Consider the following 24,787-nt stretch of genomic DNA (forward strand, 5'->3'; position numbering starts at 1 on the left):
ATTCAAATCCTGCATCGGTGGGCTGACGGGACATGTAGGAAAAGTGAATAAGTAGTACGGTACTGGGTTTTCTCTCCTTTTTATAAGCAATGTTGACACAGCGCATATTTAAAGAGGTCATGCCTGCTGTCAAACCAGAAGCATTAGACATCTTTAAAGAAGGCTTGATTGATTTGCAGCCTGGGTATGTCCCTTTGAGCTTCTTCTTCTTCTTCTTCTTCTTTTTAGGCAAAGCAATGGAGAAAAAAGAGACATAATATACCCACAAAGACAGATCAAGAACAAGTAAAAACAAGCACCAGAATAATTTTCAAAAAGCCACTTTAAATAGTTCAGAATTATTAAAACTTGACGTTAAACAAAAGAGCAGAACAGAAATAGATAACATATACCCGTCCAGATGTTACTAGCAACCCACAAGTCCCAACAAGCATGGCCAACAGCAAAAGATGACAGTAGAAGCATTTAAGCAACATCTGGAGGCAGAGGTTCCACCAAAAAAGTTCGATAAAGTTACTGGAAGATGCTACAACAGGAAAAAAAATAGGTAGGAGGAGACATAGAAGCAAAAAAATTAAGTGTCCATTTGAGACAATAAATCCTTGTAACTAGGAATACTGCTGAAGTTTATATTTAACAAGATCAAATAAATGGTCCCTTCTGCTCAATATTGTCTATTTTGCCCAGAATAGGATCCCTAAAGTCACAGAAAGAGCTCATTCTCAGCGCTTTGATTTGTAATCTTCCTAATTTAATATGTTGTAGATTCAGCCTGGCTCCTCCTACATGCAAAGCAGAAGTAGAAGAAGAGAGTATGGCAGCAACCAAGTGCCCTTGGCGTGGCTTCATCCTTCAGAAAATAAACACTGCACCTTATCTACGGATGAGTTTATTTAAACAACTAGTTATAGTAGTCAAAAGGAATGATAAGCTACTCCTAAAGCTCGGTCTGTCATGTCAGGGACAAAGTTGGAAGATGGTTTGTTGACATGTCAAGTTCCTCGTAGCTATGGTGCTGTTGTGCCATCTGACGGAAGGTGTCACAATCTGTCACTGAAATATGTCTATGCATTGCCCACACATGCCAGATATGAGATCCAAGTTCAGGGTCTGCATCAAATGCACAAAAAAGAACAGCAACACTTCTGAAAAGAGAAGACGTTATTTTTCCTTGCCTTTCTTCTCTTTCACACGCATATCTGCAAAGGCCTTCTGACTGCAAGTAACAGCTTATCTTCACACAAATGCCTACTCCAAGAGCTGTCATCATTGTTTCTTCTCTGACACAGTGCTATGCACCTCTTCCATTCTTCCTTTTATGTTCAGCACTTATTTTTAACAAATATTAGCACAGTGTCTTTTTCAATTCAGAAAAACTCCACTACTTTATCAGAAGACTGTTATCAGTCAAGTCCTAAATAGAAAAGGCTGGGGCCCACACAGAACATACACAGCAGAATAACCAGAGAAAAACATCAAGCTACAGTGGTTGCCTCCAGCTCAGAGGTGAAAGAAGTTACTTTTTTTGACAACTCCCCCCAGTGGCCATGCTAGCTGGACTGCTCTGGGAGTTTAGTCCAAAAAAGTAACTTTTTAAATCTCTGCCCCAGCTGTTGGGCATTCTGGAACTATAGCAGATTATATTTTTCTTACAGGACACATGTTATTTATATACTATAGGTAACAGCAAATCCAATCCAATACACTTGTTTTTTTACCAATTTGGAAGGGGAATAAGGGAAAACCTCACAGATCCAGTGCAGACGTACAGTACCAGTGGCTCTCTGACAACCACAGTTGCAAAGCGGAAGAAATAATTGTGAGAAGTACCTACACTAAAGAGGGGCTAACCCCACCCCACTTCAACCTAAATTTGAAAGCAGGATTGGAAAAATTGGTTAGCAAACTCTTGTTCAGTCGGGATTCTTGATCAACAGTAATCACTGTTAGCATTTGTGCAAATACAGCTCTAATTAATGATTAAAAATCTCCAGGGAAGGGATTAGATAATTTATGGGGATGGAAGGACTATGCTGCTGAAGCTGCTTCTCAATTTGCAAGGCACAGTATACAGGGAAGCAACATTGCCTCATACCAGAGTAGTCTGGCTGTGAGTTCCTTTGTAGACTCTCTGTCTCTTATATGCACATATATTTCAGAACCACTAAAACTTGTTTGGGGGGGGGGGGGGGAAGTTCCTTAGGAACATATTGTACATCATTAAGGAACTAATATGGAATAGTTATTCAGAAACAGATGCACAGCAGGAAATATCATTGGGATGCTACCCTGTAACTCTGGTTTTAATTATAAATAATACCTCTGTCATGTAGCTTGCTTGTACAGGAACTAACCATCGGACTAGATAGGCGGGATATAAATTAATTAAAAAAAAAACTTGGAAAAGTTACTTTTTTGGGATTATAGTTCTCAGAATCTTCTGGCTAGCCACTGGTACATCTGAACTGGCCATCCGGACAGGAAGATTCCAGAAACTGTATTCAAAAAAAGTAATCTGTTCAAGCTCTAGGACTGAAATTCTAGTATACAAATGTTCCAATAAATCTGATCAAATGCAATAAGACATACAATTATCCAACACAGGCTCCTTCATGAATTCTTTGCTTTTTAGACTTCAAAGTATTTGAAGAAGATACACACTGCAGATGGTTCAGTGAGATCCCTGACCATTAAGATCTCGGGCCTCCTTTTTACCATCCTTTTCATCACCCTTTTACCACCTTCATTGCCATCTGTTTTAATTTATCTTGTTGCTATGTATTATTTTATTTTCTATCATGTTTTAATATTACTGTTTATATTGTTAGCCGCCCAGAGTGGCCTGATTGCTAGATGGTGAGGGGTATAAATCCAATAAATAAATAAATAGTCCAGGAAGGTTTGAATATATCCATATAATAAATAAATAATGAGCAATACAAATTTTCCAGACGATGTGTTCTTTATAAACTGGCTTGTCCTTAAGCAGATACCAGTACAGATAAAAAGATACAGATAAAAATATATTTCATATATTTCACAATTTTATATTACTGTATATAAGAGGTATATTTTAATGCAAACAAACCAGAGATATTATCTTATTAAGTTGTATATAAATGCAGCAGTCAATTGAGATTCTGCTCCTAATGGCAGGATATTGGCAGTGGTGGGACTCAAATGTGGAACTTCTCCTGAGGTATGTGGTTGTCTCCATCGTTCTTATCTTTCACCACAGCTAACCCTCATCTCCTTGCACAGATCTCACATTAGTCCCCTAGAGTCATATTTTGCTACAGAATTCATACATAACTAGACTTAGAAAACAGATGATTTATGAGACTATCATCCAATGACTTCTATATATGTCTCCATATTTCAGTTGTTTGCAATGTGCAATTAGCTCTTTTTATAGACAAAAGCAGATGGGGCATATATTGTCCCAACAGATCTATTGCTTTTTGCCAATATGCCAGCCAGTTTAATATATTGGGATCAAAATGTCACATGCCACTTTCAGCAAGTCATGAAGCCAAGAAGCAGAAGTGACACACAGTGGTTGTCAACAGATTGGACCAATTCAGGAAGAATAATGAAATTCTCAGTGAATTCAGGAAATACAAGGCATGCAGATTAAAATCCAAATCCCACTGCTAACCCCAATAAAATGGAATTCCCATGGGATCAGCAAATACCCCACTGGGTATTTTTTTATTTACCTATCTAGATAAGAATTAAAAGCACATCTGTTTATACAGCAAATACCTGTAAGTAAGCAGTTGAAATATTTAGGTGGCAGAAAGGGTAGAGAGCTTCTCAGTTATGCAGAACACTTCTACAGCTAAAATCTTGTAATCTCATGTCAAGCTGTTCCATAGCACTCTTGAGACTGCCAAATAAGGAAGCAATAAGATTTCCAGGCTGGGTTTGGCCTAATTCCAGACACAAAATTGCATTTCAACCATAACAGACAAAACCATTAATGTCAATGATTGGCTAGATTTTTGAAATCCAATGAATCTACTGCTTGACAGTACTACAGTGTCATCTTTTTATCACCTAGAGACTTGACTGTTTCATTTCAGCAGCATGTATAAAGTGTCTTATAAAGACTGCATAGAACTATCTTTTTATTAAGATAGAAGATCCTCATTACTTTATGAAGACCGTTGCTTTCAACATGAGCACACTAGCACAACATCTCTGGATGGTAATGAACTAAGCAAGAGACGGCTACCAAATGGTGAGGGAAGGTGGCCTCCTTTTTCAGTCCACAAGCCACCCATGTACAGCATCACTTTATCTCTTCCTGCAGCCTATTTTATACAGTATCCCACTTCTAGGGATAAACAGAATCTACAAAATTTCTTTTTCCTGGTACCTGACAACTTCCTGTTTATCCTCTCCATGACTCTGCAAAAGCTACCACACCAAGAAATCAGACCTGTAGCATCACCAGTATGTATTGGAGATGGATCTCCGAAAAGAAAGTCACCTGCTACCCTAAAGAGGTTCCCCTTGACATTTAGTCAAGTCATTTCCAACTCTAGGGTGCGGTGCTCATCTCCATTTCCAAGCCTTAGAGCCAGCGTTTGTCGTAGACAGTTTCCATGGTCACGTGGCCAGTGCGACTAGATACGGAACGCTGTTACCTTCCCACCATGGTGATACCTATTTATCAACTCACATTTTTACATGCTTGCGAACTGTTAGGTTGGTGGGAGCTGGGACAAGTGACAGGAGCTCACTCCATCGCGTGGATTCGATCTTAAGACGGCTGGTCTTCTGACCTTGCAGCACAGAGGCTTCTGCAGTTTAACCCGCAGTGCCACCACATCACCTGCTACACTTCTCTGTAAATTGAATTGATCCTTCGTACACTGAAAACATCAACCTAAATAGGAAATTGGTTTTATTTTGTCCTTTTTTGCACTTTTTTTAGAACTGACAATGTATTGGTCCAAATCCTCTCCCATAGCTATGCAAGCAACACAACTTTTGAAAGCAAACTGGCCCAAGTTATGAAATCACTGGAGACATTATCAGTTGCACTCTGAGTCATACTACTTAGTATGCAACTGATAATGTCTACAATAGTTAATTAACTTGGGACAATGTGCATCCAAAAACTGTGTTGCTTGTGCTACTCCAATGTAACTTGTTAAGAGACTTTGGACCATTTCATTGTACAACACCATAAAATTGCTAAATTTACTAATGATTTTGACTGGCGAAACATTCGGCTCTTAAGATAATACAGACATACTCTGAAAATAATAGCTCAGCTCATATCCAGCAGCACCTTTAACTTCAATGAATTAAAAGCTTGGCCATTAGAAACAATAGAACAAGATACAGTACTGTAGAAATAGTAAGATCCAGGATAGTTGCAACTGCTTGTGTGAAAGCAGCTGACAGGGTTAGGCTGAGAAAAACTGGGAAACAGCTGGGAAATGTGAGACACTTTGTAGGAGCCTGTACTGCAGTCCAAAATAATGATACACATTTAAAGACGCACACACACCGTGAAAAGCAGAAGCAGCCAGCAGCCAAGCACAAGTCTGGCGCATGCAGTGCAGCTGCTCCTTACTTCTGACCAAATGCAAACAGATACGACGATGCAACTGGAGCTTGCAAAACAAATTGCTAAGTATCAAAGAAAGCAATTCAGATACTGAACTGAGATACCTTAGAATGTACCTTTTGAATTCATATCCCTCATTTACAGTTGGCAGATATGTACTGACCTGAAAGGGAAGTCTTTAATTGCCAAAAATCGCCATTGCTGGGATGATTTTATCACTGATGATGCTTTTCACAAAATAAAGACTCCCCACCTCCCATGGCTGCTCAATGATCTCCCCATGACAGCAAGAATCCCAAGGGAGTCCTGACAGGTTTTTCGGGGGGGGGGGAGTTAGAAATTCTTGAGTTCCAAAAAAAAGTTGCAGCTGATGACATCATCAGCCTTATACTACCTAAGCTGCAAAACAGGATTTTAGCCATAGTGTTATACATGGGGACAGAACCCAGGTTCAAAACTCTGCTTGCTCATACTGTTCATTGAGTGATATTGAGCCAATCAACACCTCTGGGCAGCCTGAAGGAAGGATGGGGCCAACATGTAATCAAACGAAATATGTCAGGTAGCATGACTAGGGTGCCTTTGGAACAGATACCATTTGTGATCTATAGGAAGGCTTGTCCGAAAAACAGCAGCAGGAGAAACAACCTGAAGTACTCCCATTCTTATATAGCACAGCAAAAACTATTGCATGCTTATACTTAAATCTGACAGACACTTGAATAATCGGCTTTTTGTTGTTTCTGACCAACACTGTAAATTGATCTACAGACACAACCTACCCCGGTATGCAATGTTTGTGTGCTTTTTTCAAACACAAATGCCCAACTTTCATTCCAATCCCAATTTCTTTGGGCTATTTTGTTGCTCAGAAAGAGATAAAATATCAGAGTATTAAGATGATAGATGTCAATGTAACTCCAGGGTGATGTACTTCAGCTGCAACAGTATATTTAAGAAATGTACTTAATGATCCTATCATTGCATATACATAAATCCAAATAAAGTTACAGTGTTGTTATGGAATTAGAGGCTTGGGGAGGAAGTAGTCCTTATCATTTCACTCATTTCTTTCTCTCTCCTTCTCTCTCTCTCTCTCTCTGAAGTAAATTGTATTTGTCTTAAAATAACTATGTGAGACTTACACAGTGCTCTTGGGTAGTTCCCCCCCCCCTTTTAAAGATAAAAACTATGAAGCACAAACCTTCAATCCATGTCGTGCATGCACAGTAATATTTTCTTATTAAGATCTGAAAGGTTTAGAAACAGCTTTCAGCAGAACATCTGTTGCACAATAACTGTGATAAGAGGGAACAGAAATATCCAGTGAGATTACAGCCAAGGCCACCTCTTTGTTTGGAAACCATGTCCAGTTTGAAATCCTACTGAAGTCACCTTCTTGATGTCTAATTTCAAAACAGTGAGTGGGATTGTCACTCAGTGGTAGAAGGCATGTTTTGCATAGAAAAGGTCACAGACTTCATCTGTGACATGCCCAGGTTGGACAGGAAAAAAAAGTTGCTTCAAAACCTGGAGGGCCACTGCCACCTCACAGAATCACAGAACTGTACAGCTGGAAGGAACACCCTGGGTCATTAAGACCAACTCTCTCTGAATCAAGAAATCAACAGCTAAGAATCCCATAAAGAGAGTGTCCAACACCCTGCATGACAGTCCCATCCAACTACTATCAAAGAGTTCTTACTGTTAAAAAGTTCCTCCTAATATTTAGCTAAAACTTCCTTTCTTATAATTTGAATCTATTACATCAAGTGCTACCTCTATGTCATAGAAAATAAGCTTGTTCCATTTTCTGTATGACAGTTCTTCAAATATTTGAAGATGGCCATCAAATCATCTCAGTCTTTTCTTCTCCAGGTTAAACAAACACATCACCCTCAACCGTTTCTCATATAACTTGATTGCCAGACTTTTTAGCATCCTTACCACCCTTTTCTACACAGCGGGATAGCCTTCTTAAACTGTGGTACCCAGAGTTGGACACAGTTTCCTAGGTGAAGTCTGACCAAAGCAAAATAGAGTGGTGATTTGGACACTTTACTTCCGTTGCTTCAAGCTAATATTACATTTGCTCTTTTTTGGCTGCTATATCACACTGTTGACTAGACATGGGCATGAATTTGGAGTGGTTCATTAACTGGTCTCACAGCTGTTACATGGTTCGGTGCCCTCCCCCTCTGGTGGGCACCCACTCAGAGACAGCACCCAGAGGAGGGAGGGCACCGGACTGCAAATCATCTGTGTGCCTGGTAAACGAACCCTGATAAACTGTCAAACAGGCAGTTTGTGCACATCTCTACTGTTGACTCATGTCGAGCTTCTGGTCTACTAAGAGCATTACATACATCCTTTTCATATATATTAAATCACTTGTCATCCATATTTATGCACTTGGTTTCTTCTGCCTAAATGTTCAATTTTAAATTTTCCTCTGCTGAAATGCATGTTGTTTTGCCCAGTTCTCCAATCTGTTTAAGTTGTCTTGAATCCTGATGATGTCTTCTGGAGTTAACAGCTACCCCTCCCACCTCTGTGTTATCTTCGAATTTAAAGAGCACCTCATACTCTCTACCAAGGATGGGCCAAGGCAACCTTGTTGTGACAAACCCAGACCTACTGGGATATGTCACACAGTTACACTAAGCTGCCACCAACCATTCCCTATAAGAAGTCACACAGACCAGGGATGGATTTTTAAACAATAAAAAGAATAAGGTTTATTTAAATACACACAGGGAAAAATAAACAATCAGGTGAATAAGATAAAGTAACGTGGCTTATTCTCCCTCATACAAACATACAGTTTGGTTCACCCAGAACCCTTAACTTGAAGCACAGACCCTGAACCTATCAGTTCTGGCTAACCAACAGACACCTGAACCTATCAGGTTGGTACTCTGACACACAGTAGTACCCTGTCTGACACACAGACTCCCACAACAGCTTCTTCTTCCCAGCTGCTGCTTCGTCACATCCCAGTGTCTCCTAGCATCTCTCTGCTCACCACACAGGCATCACATATTTATACAGTACAGCCCCTCCTCCTGATGTCCCGCCTTCCACTCCCCATAGGATGGAACTTTCCCTCCAAACCCATGACAGACAGGTAACATCAGTGCTGTATGTAACACCTCCCCTCTTTATAAGTTGTTTTGTAGGGGGAAAGCTAAGGTGCTTTTCACCAAAAAACAACCTGGGTAAAATACACAACAACAGTTATACATACCATATCATACTTACTCATACTTACATTCCAAATTAAACCATAGCAAATAGGCATTTAAACATTTACCATCTACATTACATCAATTTACCTTTATTCATACAAACCAATTCAAAAACAGGTACATTTTACTTTTTGTCATCATTATATACACATAGTCCATGTCCTTTCGCCGTCTTCATTCTTCAGGTCTTCTTGATAAGGCGTCAGCAACACAGTTCACTGACCCTCTGACCACCTTCACTTCAAAGTCATAGTCCTGTAGGTTTAAAGCCCACCTCATAAGTTTGCTATTGTGGGTTTTCATTGTCTTTAACCATTGCAATGGTGAATGGTCAGTACACAGAATAAAATGTCTTCCCCAGATGTAAGGCTTGGCCTTCTGGATCGCGTAGACTATGGCCAAACACTCCTTCTCCACGGTTGCCAAATGTCTCTCACCTTTTTGAAGTTTCCTACTCAGGTAGGACACTGGATGCTGGTCACCATTCTCATCCTCCTGGCACAGAACTGCTCCTACCCCGCTGTTAGACGCATCGGTGTAGATGATGAACTCCCGGTCGAAGTCTGGAGCCCGCAACACTGGATAGTTGATTAACGCCTCCTTCAACCTCTGGAACGCCGCCTCACAGTCGCTGGTCCACGGGATGCGGTCATCAGCCTTCTTCCTCGTCAGATCGGTCAGCGGAGCCGCAATCTCGCTAAACCTCGGGATGAACTTTCTGTAGTAGCCCACCAACCCAAGAAATGATTTGACTTTTTTCTTGGTGTTGGGTCTGGGCCAATCACGAACAGCTTCTATTTTGGCCTCCAGGGGTTTTATCATTCCTCCCCCTACCATGTGACCCAAGTATTTTATTTCTGGGCTACCCAGCTGACACTTGCTGGCCTTTACTGTTAGCCCTGCTGCACTTAACCTCTGCAGCACTAACTCCAGGTGTATCAGGTGATCTTCCCAGGTATTACTGAAGATCCCTATGTCGTCAATGTAGGCCACTGTAAAGTCACTGAGCCCTGCCAAGGTCTGGTCCATCAGCCTTTGGAATGTGGCTGGTGCATTTCTGAGACCAAAGCTCAGGACTCGAAACTCATAGAGACCAAAAGGGCTGCAAAAGGCAGTCTTTTCTTGATCCCTGGGATCAATTCTTAATTGCCAATATCCCTTTACCAGGTCCAATGATGAGATGAACCGACAACCCCCTATGGTTTCAATCAGGTTGTCTAGCCTGGGCATTGGGTAGGCATCAGGAGTGGTTACACGGTTTAATTTCCTGTAATCGACACAAAACCTAATGCTCCCATCAGGCTTGTCCACAAGGACTATCGGAGAGGACCAAGGACTAGAAGAGGGGACGATTATGTTCTCCCTCAGCATCTCGTCCAGCTCCTTCCGCACCTTGTCCCTATAGGGTCCCGTTACTCGGTATGGGGATACTGCCTGCGGGGGTGCATCCCCTGTGTGGATCCGATGCATCACTCCCTTCACTATCCCCGGCTTGTTGGAAAACACCTGTTGATATTTACTAAGCAGCATTTTTAGTTCTTGCTGCTGGTCTTGGGTGAGTGCAGGACTGATCTTTACCTCCTCTGGGTTGTATTTTACTTCCCCTCTACCCTCCCAGAAGGGTAATTCCGCTTCCTCACTCTCAGCTGCTTTTATCGCGAATAAAACCCTCTGTTCCCCTCGGTAGTAGGGTTTTAGGGCATTCACATGAACCACCCTCCTTGCTTGGTTCTCCTCCTGCTCTATTAGGTAGTTCAGGTCTGACATCTTGGAAATGACCCTATATGGTCCTGCCCATTTGAGCTGCAGTTTATTCTCTCTGCAGGGCCTAAGCCAAAGCACTTCCTCCCCTGGGTCAAAGTGCCTCTCTCTAGCTTTGTGGTCATACCATGTTTTCTGTCTGACCTTCTGAGCTTGCAGGTTTTCTGCTGCCAGCTCTAGATTTCTCCTTAGGTCATTCATCAAGGTGTCTATGTATGTCACAACGTCTTGTGAGTCATCCTGGGTGATCTGCTCCCAATTTTGTTTGATCAAATCAAGGGGCCCTTTCACCCCTAAGTGTGCAGCAAACATGTCAGAGTGACCCCTTTGTAATATCATGGGGCGATACTTTTCAGGTACCACCAGCTGACTTCTGATCCCATCTCCCCCTTTTGAGATATTCCTCAGGGTTTCTCTATATAAAATCCCCTTTTCCTCCAGAAATCTCACTGGGGTTTCAGGTGTTAGCTGGGCGTCAGTCACCTGTTCAAAACACTTTTGGAGAGTGGCGTCTGCCTTTTGCTCCTGTCCAAATCTGCTGTCTGTGGTTAAGGTTTCCACCACAGCTTCTGAACTGCCCTCTGCTTCCGTCTCTGGCTCATCATTAACCCCCTGAACTGTCCCTGTGGTGGCTTGTGAGCGTGTAATCACTAGCACCCGTTTCACATGTTCAGCCAGGTCATTTCCCACGAGCACGGCTGCTGGCAGAGTCGATGAAATCGCTAGCCGCCAAACCCCCCTCCAGCCTTGAAAGTTGACAGGTACCTCTGCTACTGGCAGAGAGATTACCTGCCCCTCAATTCCTGCCACCTTCATGCTCTCATTTGGGATTATAAACTCCCTAGGAATAATATCTGGATGGCACAGGGTTACCTGGGAACAAGTGTCCCGCAGCCCCCTATACTGACGGTCAAGTATTCCTACGTCCACCCCGGCTGTCTCAAACAACTGAGAATCTGTTTTCACCAGCAAGCAGCGCTTTACCTCCACAAGAGGACCATTTTCCTCAGCCTGATCGGCAGAGGTAGCTGTTCCAGACTGAGTAGCCATGGCAACAGGCTCCCTCAGTGAGACTGAGCCTTGCTCTTTCTGGACACAGAACACAGCTTTTGGCTTGGTTCCACTAGACTCCTGAGGCACCATTCCTTTTAGCTGCTTTAATTTCTCACACTCTGAGATTAGATGACCCTTTCCCTGACAGAAATAGCATTTTCTGGTGTATTTTGCTTCTCTCTCATCTTGTTTTGGTTTTCCCTCCAAAATCTGAGGTCTTTGTTTCATGTCTGAGGGCTTCCCTTCACCATGGGCCCCTCCCCCTTGCTGGCTTTTCCCTGGTCCCTGAGAGTACTTGCTGTAGGTTTCTTTGGGTTTACCTACAGATTTCCCCTCACCCAAGGGCTTTCTTATTTGGGAAATAAAATCTGCGATCTCTGCGGCTGCTGCCACAGATTTCGGTTTCCTTTCCCTCACCTGGAATTTCAATTCCCCATGCAGGACTGAATAGAACTGTTCCAGTGCTATCAAGTCTTTAAGCTGCTCATAGGTCTCTGTCCCTTCCTGCGATAGCCATTTCTCAAGCAGCCTCACCAATTGGGCCCCCACTTGGGTAAAAGTCTGTTCTGGTTTTTTTGTGAGGGACCTGAATCTTTGTCTCAGCTGCTCTGCATTTATCCCATGTCTGGCAAACACCAGTTTTTTAAACTCTGCAAAATCTTTCATCAGTTCCTCAGGCATCTCGGCATAAACCTCAGCCAGGCTACCACTGATTAAAGATCGCATGATGGTCATCTTCTCAGTTTCCCTCACTGAGAAGTCCACAAACGCTCTTTCCACTAAGGAAAAGAACACCTCGGGACAATCTCCCTTGTGGTACACAGGGAATTTCTTCAGGTCAGCTTTAGACAGTTGGCCTCCCTCAGAATCCCTATTGTTATTATTGTTCTGGTTCATCAGTTCCAGTTTTCTTAATTCAAACGCCATCCTTTCTTTTTCCAGAGCAATTTTCTCTCTCTCCATTCTTTCTTCCCTCTCCATTCTCTCTCTCTCTAACCTTTCTTCTCTTTCCCTTTCCTCCATTTCAAATTGCCTCATCCTCAGTTCATGCTGTTGGGCTATGAGCAATTTTCTAAGTTCTGGGTTCTGCTCTCCTGTGCTGTCACCCTGCACTGAGCCAAATTCATCCTCAGAACCTTGGTCAATCTGGGGGTCTTTCACTTCACTCATGTCTGCCATCTGGCTTCGAGTCAAGGGCATAATCCCCCCCTCAGAACAGGCTGCTTTAAAAGTCAAGCCTCAAAATAAAACGACCACTTTTTTCCTTCTTGCCTCAGAACCAGCTCTCCCTAGAGATTGCTGCTGTTCTTCAGCACTAACTTGCAACAGTATCGAGTCAGAGCCTACCCCCCTCTGCTGGGCCTCTCAGCTGGCAAGCTAGCTCACTGTTACTACGCAGTTTTGCCTCAGCTTTTTCCCGCCAAAACTAGGCTGCCTCAGAGCACCTTAATCTAAGTCTCCCCAGTTGGCACGTTCTTCTACTAGCGCACCTCCCCGTGAGGTACACCTAGAAGATTACCTACGCGCCTCAGACTGTCCCTGACTAGACCCCCCTTGCTCTGGGCACACTTGCCAAGGCTTTGCTGGACCACTGGACAACTGGACCAGTCGTATCCCACACGCTGGACACCAATCAATGTGACAAACCCAGACCTACTGGGATATGTCACACAGTTACACTAAGCTGCCACCAACCATTCCCTATAAGAAGTCACACAGACCAGGGATGGATTTTTAAACAATAAAAAGAATAAGGTTTATTTAAATACACACAGGGAAAAATAAACAATCAGGTGAATAAGATAAAGTAACGTGGCTTATTCTCCCTCATACAAACATACAGTTTGGTTCACCCAGAACCCTTAACTTGAAGCACAGACCCTGAACCTATCAGTTCTGGCTAACCAACAGACACCTGAACCTATCAGGTTGGTACTCTGACACACAGTAGTACCCTGTCTGACACACAGACTCCCACAACAGCTTCTTCTTCCCAGCTGCTGCTTCGTCACATCCCAGTGTCTCCTAGCATCTCTCTGCTCACCACACAGGCATCACATATTTATACAGTACAGCCCCTCCTCCTGATGTCCCGCCTTCCACTCCCCATAGGATGGAACTTTCCCTCCAAACCCATGACAGACAGGTAACAAATCCTGATGATGTCTTCTGGAGTTAACAGCTACCCCTCCCACCTCTGTGTTATCTTCGAATTTAAAGAGCACCTCATACTCTCTACCAAGGATGGGCCAAGGCAACCTTGTTTCCTTATAACTCAACTTGCGTAAGATGATGTTGCTGATTCCAGAACAAGTGTCCTCGGAAGAACAGAACTCTGCATCTACTAAGAAAGGCTGTTTTCTCCAGAAGCATGAAATCACTCTAAGAAATGGTGCAGAATCAACAAGACTTGCATTACCAAATGCAAGAATATACATCAAGCACAATCCCTCTCATATCTTTTCAATAGTCAGAAACCTATTGCCTTGCATAAGCAAAACTGCATAAAGCCTAACTACAAACTGGTGTGCATTAATGCTGCATGTGAATAGGTGTGTGTCCAGGAACACAACCAGCACCTCATTAATGAGCTGAAGTTTGACACCTGGACTTACATAAATTCTGTTACAGAAGAATAAATCAGCAATAGGATCTTAAATAAGTATAAAAGATATAAGGGTCTGCAGAGACCACTTAGAAGAATAAGAAACCTGTGCAGCTTAAAGTACCACCTGGAAGGTAAAGGCATGGCCTTACTGGATCAGGCCAGAGCAGTTACTTACCGTAACCTAGAATCCTAGACAACGAGATTTTCTTATAAGTACCATGTAATAGATGGCCTTCTCTTGTTATTGTGCAACATTTAGTCCTCACCCATATTCTTCCTCTGAACATGTTGCTTAGTAAAATACCTTAAAAAAACACAACTCCTTACTTCTCAGAAGCCAACTTAAAAGAAGGCACATTTTAAGCCCCAAAGGTACAATTTACTAGCTGCAATTAAAACTTCATTCCCACATGTAACATCTCTTGAGAGGACGCAAACCTTCAATGCCAGCAAGAATAAAATCCTATTGTTCAGAAATTAAGAGCAATAATTCAAAACTTGTAGGAAAGAGGAAGAGAAAAAAAAAGGATCAGGCTGTAATTTGAGATTTTGACTCATAATAGCACTTGCTTTTGCTAGTCACTTACTTTTAATGCTTCTATCTTTCAAAGTGACTGAGAACACTTCAATCTTCACCTGTGTCCAAGTTTAGACCTGAAGTTACAGTGGATATTAAAATTTCCTACTTAAAAAAAAACAGCTTGGACTTTTAAAACAAACAGGATGTTAACATGGAGAAAACAGTAACATGATGCCCAGTTCTGTTCTATCCACAGCTAAATACATGAAGTAATCAGGAAGTGTCCACACAGCCTCCAGAGATGAAACATGAAGCAGCCACAATATGAAAAAAAATCTCCTTCTCAGGTTGTAGCAATGCATTCAAAGGACATTTAGAAAGACTCCAGAGAGTTTCATCTTCTGTCATCTTGCCATCATACAACTGAACACTGTTCAGAGAATGAATAAGTTGCCTCAATAGAATGTCAGTTACATGACTACTTGGAAACAACTGCAGAAGTAGGTACCTATAACCCTAATTTTAGGAGATACATACTAGGTTGCAAGATATAATTAATCTTTGCAATCAGCTGCCTGGAACTCTGCAGTCGGAGTCCACACAAAGGGATTTTTCAAATCAAGAGTGACGCTGTTACCAGAGGAGGCATATAGTTAAGAGCTACAAAAATGAGAAAGAACCACACTGCATCTGTTCTCACACCACTACATTTACCACAGGTGGGGGAAAAAAGTCTTTAGACAATCATGTGTTCCACCTCCACCAGTCCAATGAAATATTTAAGATTAGGCAATGGCTTACTTCAGTCAGAGGTTAAAGATGTTTCTCTTTTTTGGACTGTATCTCCCCAGATCACTAAAATCACCCAGTCAACATGGCCGGTTTCTGGGGGATTCTGGGAGTAACAATACAAGTTTATCTTCAAGGTCTGTTTTAAACAGTAGCTTCTAAGTAGCAGGTTCAGACTGCGGCAGGATACAAAACATCCTTGTTATAGAATAGTAAACAAGGAGGTAAAGGTAAAGGTTCCTCTTGACAATTTTTGTCCAGTCGTGTTCGACTGTAGGGGGCGGTGCTCATCCCTGTTTCCAAGCCATAGAGCCAGCGTTTGTCCGAAGACAATCTTCCGTGGTCACATGGCCAGTGCGACTTAGACACGGAACGCTGTTACCTTCCCACCGAAGTGGTCCCTATTTATCTACTTGCATTTGCATGCTTTCGAGCCGCTAGGTTGGCGGGAGCAGAGACAAGCGATGGGCGCTCACTCCGTCACGTGGATTCGATCTTACGACTGCTTGGTCTTCTGACCCTGCAGCACAGGCTTCTGCGGTTTAGCCCGCAGCGCCACCACGTCCCTCTAGTAAACAAGCAACAGACACAAAAACCCTTCCTCTCTATTTCACCCTAAGGAGAGTTAGTTAGGCCCAGGTTCCAGAATGATCTTAGCAGGGAAGCCTATTCAGACTCCTTCCCTGATCATTTTCCTTTGGCAGGTAGACATGCTCAACCTGCCAAACTGATTATGAGCCCCTAGTGCTGATTATCAACTTTTACCTTCACCAGCTGCAATTTTTATACCCTGGTTTATAAACGCCAATGCTTGTTTTCACTGAATCTTACAAAATCATATTTTACTGGTGCATGCCAGAGCAAGGTTTACAGTAGCTGGTCTGCACAAGGATTTCTAAAATTGAAGTGGGCCCCTTAACCATTTTACTAGTGCTACCCACCAAAGGTGCGTTCATGCGGAAAGCTGGAATATACATTTAAATAACATACACACTTCCATGGGATTCTGCTTTGGGGTTTGGTTGCTTGCAAGTTCTTTGATCACATTTGAAAGTCTTTATGCCATACGCTTGTCTGAGAGCTTCAGGCTTAGCCTAGCCCCAGTTCAATAAAATTAAACTGAGGGCACAGTTACACTGACAATAAGAACAGCTTTTGAATTGGGTTTTTCTGTAATTAAAATTGATCTAAAAAATCCCAACTACACAAAACCTGCTCTCTCTCTCTCTCTTTCGCCACTAAGCAATTTTTAATTTTTTTATATATTTTTGGAAGAAGCTGGTTGGGGCTTTTTAATTTAATGTGCTTATAAAATTGATTCTTTATACTGTGTGAATGTCTGTCATATTAAATATTGCCTAGTTTCTGCTTGGTTGTGAATTTAGGAAGTAATGTCACTATGTCGCTATGTCACTTCAAAAAAAATGTTTTAAGAGAGAAATGCACACATTCCAAAGAATGCCTGAAAAACTCAAGTTACCCGTATACTGTACAACACTGAAAACGAATGGGAAAGATAAGGTTGCAATAATCAGCGATGTGCTGAGACAATGGAGGATATGTGGTCTGCTAACATGCTGGTTAATGAAACCATTTAAAATCTCACGTCTAGTTTCCGAAAACATTTTTATACTCCTACTTTATATTGGATTAATGATTTTCAAAATGAACATGCACAGCAAAACAAAAATCACATGAATAAAAATTGGTTTAAAATACATTGGAGTTGGTAGTGGTTAGTTTACATCAAACTATTTCCAACAGATCTATTCACATATAACTATTCCTAGCCCAATGTATGTGAGGTAATTTGAACTTTCCATTGTGGTATACAAATGCTAATTATTAAATTGCAGAATAGACACTAGGCATGAAAGTCCATCTTCCTCCAATGTGAGTGTGCTTTTTTAAAAATCCAAGTGCTCCAACAATCATTAGTAACAGCAGCTATAATTATTTGTTTTTCTGCCCATCAGGACCCCCAAAGTAACAGAAATTCGCTAGTATTCTGTTGCTTAACATAGTAGGTTGCAATTACAGTGGGCCCATTAAATCAGTGGAACTTATGGAGGCACTGACTCACCAAATCCCCACTGATTCAATGGCCGTACCTGACCTACAGATGAGTACACTAAGCCAGTGGTTCTTAACCTTGGGTTACTCAGGTGTTTTTCGACTGCAACTCCCAGAAGCCTTTGCCACCATTTGTGCTGGCTGGGGTTTCTGGGAGCTGCAGTTCAAAAAAAACCCAAGGTTAAGAACCACTGCACTAAGCAACAAGATCTTGGCCAATATCATCTATTCAGTTACATCCCATCTTTCTTTCACAACACAACACAAAGTAGTCTGTGTGGGTTCCAAGGTACTCACCTATCCAGGAAACTACCAGATCTAGACCTGCTTAGCTAATATAAAAAGGCTCTTATATTATTAGCTGTTAAACTTTGTCCACCTTTCCCAATATAAATTCCTTCAGATGTCTGAGAGTGTGAGACACAACTTCCTATTTCCCGCAGTGGTCAGTGCTGATAGGAACTGTAGTTCAAAACACCAGGTTGGGCAAAGCTCGACTTTGATGAGACTAACCCTATACAGTCCTGTGTAAAGTCTACTCAGATGTAATTCTCATTATTAGGACTGTCTCCAGGAAGGTACCATAAGATTGAGCCTGACACAAGGTTGATGTCGAAGACTCACAGAGCCAAATGTTCACCATTCAGTGAAAATCATTCTGACTCTTGGACCGGTCAAGTCAAACCATGGATCTGTTTTACTGGTCTAAACAAGAGCTAACCGAGCTACCAAAGGCAAGGAAACAAGGACTGGCCTATGAAGGGCAAGTTTGTTGGAAACATTGCTCAAGGGAGAGCAGGCATCCGTTTAAAGAAGTCCTGGAAGTAGCCTTCTCCTCTTGGATAAGGATCGCTCTGTCACTGACAAAGTTGGAAAAGGGAAGTTCAAATAAGAGAAAGAGAGAGAAATTAATCCCAATGTAGGCATACAGTTGCAAAAACAAAACAAAACAAGGACATGCTTTGTCTCAACTCCTACAACACAAAGATGTTCTAAAAGTCCCAAACAAAAATACTATGTGTCTATATTACATTTCAAGGCAAAACGTCTGCTCAGAGGAACCCATATCTACTTGCCTAAACTTTAATATCAGAGTTTGGAAACGTTAGTACATTTTGAATTGTTGCTTTCAAAATTGTTGGGATAGGAATGACTCATGCACAAGATAGGTCATCGGCTGATGAGCAGAGAGCATCAGAAGTATATCAGTATACTCATATCCAGGCATGCAAGCAGCTTGGAATACGGTACACATACCGTCCTTGCTGCAAGAGGTAATGACACCAGTTACAAAGTGTTGCCTGATGGCACTCTAGGAAAAGCTGCAGACTACTCCAGCTTCTTCTTCTCTCTGGCTAGAACACAAACTGTTTTATCTCAAAAGTTATGTGGCTACCAACACAACCATTTCCTCAGGCTTATGCTGTTTTATTAAGTTCCCCAGCAGAATTTTAGAGCTGTCTTGTGTTTTACTCATTTGGAGGAGTGCTATTATGAACTACCTTTGGATTGCAGAAGGCAAGACTTTAAAACTTTTTCATAAATAGATGTTGTTGCAGGCTATTTGCAACTGAGATTGTCACACTGGAAAGCATCCCTAAGCCTTCTCAGGCTACATAGCCTTTGCCATGAATTCTATTGACAGCCTAGCCAAACATTTTTGCAAAGTAACTGTCAGAAACCGAGAGAAAGGGAAACAGTGTTCTCAGTGTTTATTTTGGAATAATGTTTGGTGAGTTCATCAATACAAACTTTTGAGGAACTAACAGCTGTGCAGGAGGCTGACCTTCTAGGGTGGGATTAAAGCACAAAAGAAGCATTTTAACAACTCTTTGAAGATGTCAGGAAAGCACAATGCATGAAGGGCCCACCTTTTTTGGATTGTGAAATCTTTGCCACACCACAAATCCTAAGCACACACTGAGCATGATGTTGTGAAGATCTACTTAGAAGTAACTCCTAATGGCGTCAATAGTATTTACTTGGAGGCAAGTGTGTATAGTAGAGCAGTGTTACTTTAAACTCCCATTGAAATCATTAAGACTTATCTGCAAGTATTCACTATTAAGACAAAATTCCTAATATGTTCATTTGGACATAGATGCTGTGAAGAATTGAATGTGTAAAATCCAAAATCAAGACCATTTTCAATGCAATCCTGTAGTCAGAGACAAGTCCCACTGGTTTCAATAGGGCTCATTTCAAGGTAGGGAGACATACTTTTGCAGCCTAAATCTGCTGAATGTCATGATACTTGACCTAGCAGTGATAAATGAGAACTTTAAACTAAGTAAATTATTGCCAAAAGGGTGTCTCATAAATTCTCTCTGCAATGGTCTGTTCCATACATAAAAGTGAAATTCCTGCTACAAATAAAGATCAGAAAACACCAATTTTGATAGGTTTAGTGAATTGTGAACCGTAGCATTGTTCCACAGAGATTCCATCCAGAAAAATAGCACTACGGACCTAAAACCCAGCCAGTTTCAACACAACAGCCCAAACTTATTTTGAAACTGCTGCAGTTGTGCAGAACAGCTGTAGGATTTTGTTGCACAAGAAGGATGATGCATTGTGACAAGATATTTCAAGACAACCTAAAGGTAACTCAGAAAATACAATTAAATCTCCCAGGCAAAACATAATGATGGATCTGCTTCTTCCTAGACAGCCTTCCAAAAGCAAGACTTACTTGGCTTAGAGACCGGCAAAAACAAGAAACCCCTTTTGTTAAAACCTTGGTAAGCTCCAAATTGCAACATTAGCAGACATTTTAATGCTTTCTGAAAGCCAAACTCACCCAACTAGAGAGAGGGACTGCTCCTAAACAGGAAAACCTGCAGAGTGCAACAGTCAAATATAGTCAGGGACACCAACAGGGATGCGCTTGAAACCTGCAGGGTCCCCTTCTGAAACACCGGGATCTTATCCTCCAAGAAGCAGCTTGGTGCCCAGAGAAAGGCTCAGCCACCCCAGCTGTCAGGCGGGCCACCGGGCAGGTGTTGCCCTTAGCCAAAAGTCTGCTGCCAACGTAACCCAAGGAGGAGCTCGATCCCAAGCACTGCTGTCCTCGGGCCAGGAGGCACACGCTGACTCCCGAGGAGCTTTATCTGGAAGGGCTCTTTGCAGGAGGCGACTGGCGGGTCCCCTCCGGAAGCTACGCCGCTCACTTTCTACACAGCTGAGGAGGTTACACAATATAAGGCAAAAGAAAAAAAAACTCTCTCCCCCCGGCTTCCCATAGACAGAGCAAAAGGGTCAGGGCTAAACGCCTTTGGGTTCGGGCTGCAAACTTCTCCCAGAATCGTGACCTTTAACCCCTCTGTGGCCCCCCCTCTCCACACACACACCCTTCCAGAGGTCTTCCCCACACAACCTGGCCGCCTTCTTCCTCCTCCTCCTGCCGCCCCCTTCTCTCCCCGGCTCCCCACCTCGGCGTTAGGGGCAGAGGCTCTCCGAGGGTTTCTTACCTCAGGCTTGGGTGGCTCCTCGCCCCTGCCCCTCCCCGCTCCCCGGGCTCCGAGCGCCGCCACCTGCCTGGCCTCAGTTTCCCCGCCTCCCGGCTGGGGCGGGCGAGAGAGCAAGAGCGCCCAAGTTTCCCAACAAAGGAGAAAGTTCGCTGCTGCTGCTGCCGCTGCCGCTGCCGCCCGCCCGCCTCGCGCTGCCTCTTCTGCGGCCGCCGGGCGCGCAGCAGGCGCGAGCAAAGCGAGCAGCTGGCCTTGGGGGGGGGGAGGGCGGGGAGGGCGCGCGGGCGCCCAATGAAAAGGTGCGGCTCGGGGCGGGAGGAGGGGGGAGAGCCGCCTGCAGCTGCCGGCCTGGCCCGGCTCGGCTCGGCTGGAGGGGAGGTGGTGCCTTCGCCGCCCCGAGCGCTGACTGAGTAACCCTAGACGGAAAGGCGCGCGCGCGCCAGAGGGACTCCCGGGCTGGGACGGAAGGGGAGGGTTGCTCTCACTCGCCGCCCTCCCTCGGCGCCGCCTCAGCCCCAGTGTGTGTTTCTGGGGGTGGGAAAGAAACCAGGCCGCCTCCCCGTCGGGAGATGGAGAACCACGGCGGGGAGCCCCGCGTGGGGGGGGGGTGTTGCCACACCTGGGGGCTAATCCAGTAGCCTCTTCTCAGCTTCCTCTTGCCAACGTTTGGGGGAGAGAAAGAGAGAAAGATCTCAGGAAATGTAGACCAGGCAACCTCTGAGCATATACAGAATGCCTTTGCTTCAAGAGGGAATCCAGGGGGAGAAGCGTTGCCAGGACTGGGGTGTTCTTTTGTTATTTGTAGCCCTACCGGCTAGTGATGCCTCAGATAGGACTAGTGGATTTCCTGCAGAAGACTGGCTGTAAAACATCTCCAGAGACAGAGAGAGAGAGAGAACTGATGCTACAAGGGCCAAAGAGGAGGGACCAATAACCTCTTTCTGAATCTCATCAATACCTTGTGACTACAGTTGTTCCCAAACCTAGGAGCTAGGCTGCTGGCAAGGATACAACAGGGTGCACACATTATAAGAGCTGCACTGATCCCCTTATCATGTCTGGGTTGTTTAATGGACTAGCACTGACCTTAAAAGTCGCAAGAGCGTGAACATACCAACTGCAAAAGAAGCCCTACTCTTACCCATCTGGTAGAAACCAGAGACAAGGCCTTCTTAGGGGTGGCCCCATGACTGTGGAACAAACTGGAAGATTCCCATCTCCTCTTTTGCGGGGTGCTCTGAAGAGCTTCCCGTTTGTAGAACTACAGTATTAAAACTACTATACCTCTCTCTGTGTATGTTATCGGATCCCTGTATTAAGCCAGTGCACTGTTTATTTTATTGGATTTTCCCCCCAATAACTGTTTATACGATTTTATCTATATTGTAACCACCTTCTGAAGGTTACTGACTTTGAAAAGGAAGGGATAATCACTTAGATAGGAGGATGGCCCTATATCACAGAATAGAGAAGTTGGAAGGAGCCTACAAGGCCATCAAGTCCAACCCCCTCCTCGATACAGAAATACAAATCAAAGGATATCTGCCAGGTGGTTGTCTAAGTTTCTTTTGAATGTGTCCAGTGTTGGAGCACTCACTACTTCCCAACGCAATTGGTTCCATTCTCTGGCATAGTTAAGTGATGAAGGCTATAGTCCTTGTCTAAGCTTACCTTCAGGTAGGTCTCATCAGATTCAACAAGGCTTACTTCTGAGCAGATTTGTGTATGCTTGGAGTGCAACAGCTTACTACTGAAACAAAACCAAAAACATTGTAGTTCCTGTAAGACTAACAAACCCATTTCAGTGTTAGCTTTCCTGGATACAGTTTGCTTCTGCAACATTCATGACCCTGAAAATGCGAAAGGTTACACTGAAATATATTTATTAATCCTAAAAGTGCCACAATATTTTTGGTTTTATATTGTTTTATTGCTGGAACAGGGTAACAGGTCTACTTCTCTAAAACCTGAGGCTGCAATCCTTAACATAGCAGGGGATAAGCCTCACTGCTTGCTAACTTCTCAATAGATATGTTTGTCAGATTGTCCTGTAGGGCTATGATTTTGTGCATTGCTTGCCTGAGAATAAGCCCTTTTGCATGCAATGGAAATTTCTGGTTGCTCCTACAGAGAACCACAGTACTTTGCAAATTATTATTAAATAAGTCTCTAGTTCAAATCTCATCCTGCTACTAAGGGATGGCCTTATGTGAAGGATCTTGTATTCTGGGCAAATGGGCAGCACAGAGTAGTGGTTAGAATGCTAAACTTGGGTCACTGAGATCCAGATTCAAGTTTTTGTTCCATCATAAAACTGACCAGCTAACCCTGGACTGGTAAATTGCTCAGCATAGCCTATCTCATAAGGTTGTTGTGAGGCCTTAAACTTCAGACTGGCTTCTTTCTGCTCTGCATCTCTTCATGTTGTTTTACTGTTGGTGTTTTTTACATCTTTTAATTTAAAACCTTCCATGAACGCTTGTGCTGAATGACCACCGAAGAACTGATGCTTTTGAATTGTGGTGCTGGAGGAGACTCTTGAGAGTCCCCTAGACTGCAAAGAGAACAAACCTATCTATTGTGAAGGAAATCAACCCTGAGTGCTCATTGGAAAGACAGATCCTGAAACTGAGGCTCCAATACTTTGGCCACCTCATGAGAAGAGAAGACTTCCTGGAAAAGACCCTGATGTTGGGAAAGTGTGAAGGCAGGAGGAGATGGGGATGACAGAGGATGAGATGGTTGGACCGTGTCATCGAAGCTACCAACATGAATTTGACCCAACTCTGGGAGGCAGTGGAAGACAGGAGGGCCTGGCATGCTCTGGTCCATGGGGTCACGAAGAGTCGGGCACAACTTAACGACTAAACAACAACAACATAGGCTCCAACTGAAAGCTTTTGTTGTTCTCTATATTGACTTCAACTATGCTCTGTTTGGATTTTGGACCTGCATCCTCTTGATCTTCCACTAAATGGACAGACGCACCTATATAGCACCACAGGATTGTGCTACTTGTGCAAACATAGTAGCTATATAAGCAGAGGGGGCGTGTAACAACAAAGAGCACAGGGATATGGAAATGTGCCACCTGATCATAGTGTTCCCTACTCAGGAAAGAGCTCCTGTATTTCTTTTTCAATTGAGACAATTTCTGAATCTGAAATGAAATGAAAACTGCGAAATTTAATCATTTGCCCTGTGTCTATGGGTGCACGTGTGCATGGTTTTCACTGTATATCATTTTTTTCTTCAATTAGCAATGAATAAATGGCTGCCTTAACTGCTTTCTTTGTTGTATTAGGGGATGGGGACACCAGACAGGGAGGGACAGTCCGGCAGAAGTGGTTTGTTTTTTTGTTTTTGCAGTGTCCTGCTGAGGACATTGTTGCGGGTCAGTAACATCCACAACAGCTGGCAGCTGGGGAAGCAGCAGCATTGGCGATGGTAACCTGTTGTCACCCTGCAAGAAAAGCCTTGAGTATTCCTCAGTCCAAGACAAAGTCCCCCTGAGAATGACAGCGAGGGGTTAGTACCACTGAATTTGGGTCCGAGGCCCCTTGATTTCTGAGGTTGGGGAGGGTGTGTGCCTTTGCTGGCTCGCCTCAGGCAGCAAAATCTCTAGGGCCGACCCGAGAGGCAGCGAGAGGGTGGAAAGGCAGCGAGGCGCCCCTCCTTGGACAG

At 43.4% G+C, this 24,787-nt stretch overlaps 1 protein-coding gene across 8 annotated transcripts in view; it reads right to left on the reverse strand.

Annotated features, from left to right (window-relative positions):
* The window catches only part of SVIL (supervillin), a 171,403-nt gene that overhangs the window by 146,322 nt on the left and 294 nt on the right, over window positions 1-24,787 (reverse strand). For 4 of the 8 annotated variants that reach the window (XM_078378610.1, XM_078378607.1, XM_078378597.1 and 1 more), the window contains exon 1: window positions 21,107-21,245. The exons of 2 other annotated variants lie outside the window; for them this stretch is intronic. The gene's annotated coding sequence lies outside the window, so the exon portion shown is untranslated. 2 more of the 8 variants (XM_078378593.1, XM_078378594.1) reach the window with 2 other exon arrangements.

This window comes from Pogona vitticeps, chromosome 6, assembly GCF_051106095.1.
Source record: "Pogona vitticeps strain Pit_001003342236 chromosome 6, PviZW2.1, whole genome shotgun sequence".
Lineage (NCBI taxonomy): Eukaryota > Metazoa > Chordata > Lepidosauria > Squamata > Agamidae > Pogona > Pogona vitticeps.